Genomic DNA, 1,481 nt, shown 5'->3' with positions numbered 1-1,481 from the left:
CAAGTTGACCACGTGTGAAGATAGATTTTGTTTAACAAAAAAAAATGCTTTGATTTCTATTTACAAGATGAGTCAGGATTAAGTTTCATAATCATGTTTTTCAAAAAAAAAACAACACATTTACACCAAATCATTGTCAACAAGAAGGTCACGCTAAACTAAAAGACGATGGTGTAAAGAAGAAGGTGGAAGTTTGTGACCGAGCAGAGTGACTGAAAAAGAGAGAAGCTGAACATTGACTAGAGCTCAGAAAGGTCAAAGACTGTTCAGATGAACAGATCAAGTCGCTGCTCTGAGATCAACAAAGCTGTTTCTGGACCTCTGTGGACTAAACTTTATTTATCTTCACTGATGTCTAAAATCTCTACAACAAGTTCTATTAAACTCTCTGTGGACATCAAGGCTTCAGCCGACATGTTTCAAGACACTCTGTTCTCATCAGCTGAACGTGCTGCAGGTAGAGAAGCTGAACAACTTTGCCTGCAGCTCTAAATAGAAAGTAAAGTGAAACCTAATCCTGCACTGACTGAAGCTTCCTGCACACTCTGCTCATGCAGGCTGCCCTCTGCAGGCTGACATCAGCCTCCACACGTCAACACGACCTGCACTTCTCCATCAGTCACAGTGTGGAGCTGCAACACGAAACTACACAACAACGACACACGGTACACTGGTTCCCAGTCCTCCTCCCAGTATCAAGGCCCAGTCAGAGTCTCTGGACAAAAACTGCTGCTGCTTCAGCCTCTGGATCATCGGGACACACTTCATCCTCTCAGCACACACAGCGTCCTGATCAGCATCACTTCCATCTGCAGAGAGAAGAAAGAACACAGATCAATGAGTTTGATCAGCAGCTCATCAGGATGAAGAGCAGCAGCTTCATGTTGACGTGTTGGAGTGAACACACTGAGCTCACACACCTGCACACACTGTCAGCATCAGGTGTGTTTCTGCACATTTCACTGCGTCCACAGTGGAAACAAACTGCTGACTGTAATGATGCATAAGGTCTCGTTTATGGAGGTACGTTTTATTGTGAAAAGCCAGCATATTTCACAAACCCTGATCAGTTCCTTCGCACATCTCTCAGCTTTTACTTTGAAAGTGTAGCACACTTCAGAGAAGTCTGAGGTCTTTTTGCAAATATCAGTGTTTTTTGTCATCTGTGGAATTGGGACTTTAATAAAAAAAAAAAAAAAGCCCCAAAACAACAAACTATTGTGAATCCAGGCTGCAGTAGAGCTGTGACTGGGTATAGACTCTTATTTTGAAAGTCAATCTAAGTTCCTCAACACATCAACAGTCGACTCAAACACATGATGACGACCATCTTGTGGCTCATCTGATTGGCTGACTGCTGTCTCTGCTCTGTCCAATCACAAGTCTTTCACCATTCTGCTCTCACAGCTCCACTGAGAAGCTGCAGGTTTCCAGGAAACACTGGATCTTTGCTGAGATTCTGACTGTGTTCAGGACAAAAC

At 43.4% G+C, this 1,481-nt stretch overlaps 2 long non-coding RNA genes across 2 annotated transcripts in view; one reads left to right on the top strand and one right to left on the bottom strand.

Annotated features, from left to right (window-relative positions):
- Positions 1 to 360: 360 nt before the first annotated feature.
- LOC103367754 (uncharacterized) overlaps positions 361 to 1,481 on the top strand; it is a 2,881-nt gene continuing 1,760 nt past the window's right edge. The window contains exon 1 of the long non-coding RNA XR_520742.1: positions 361 to 373. This is a non-coding gene — a long non-coding RNA (uncharacterized LOC103367754). The remainder of the gene's footprint in view (positions 374 to 1,481) is intronic.
- Positions 733 to 1,481, bottom strand: part of LOC103367752 (uncharacterized) — a 2,503-nt gene continuing 1,754 nt past the window's right edge. The window contains exon 3 of the long non-coding RNA XR_520741.1: positions 733 to 809. This is a non-coding gene — a long non-coding RNA (uncharacterized LOC103367752). The remainder of the gene's footprint in view (positions 810 to 1,481) is intronic.

Source organism: Stegastes partitus, unplaced genomic scaffold (assembly GCF_000690725.1).
Source record: "Stegastes partitus isolate 25-593 unplaced genomic scaffold, Stegastes_partitus-1.0.2 Scaffold1081, whole genome shotgun sequence".
Taxonomy (NCBI): domain Eukaryota; kingdom Metazoa; phylum Chordata; class Actinopteri; family Pomacentridae; genus Stegastes; species Stegastes partitus.
Note: the sequence above shows the minus strand (reverse complement) of the source record. Positions and strands in the feature narration are given on the sequence as shown.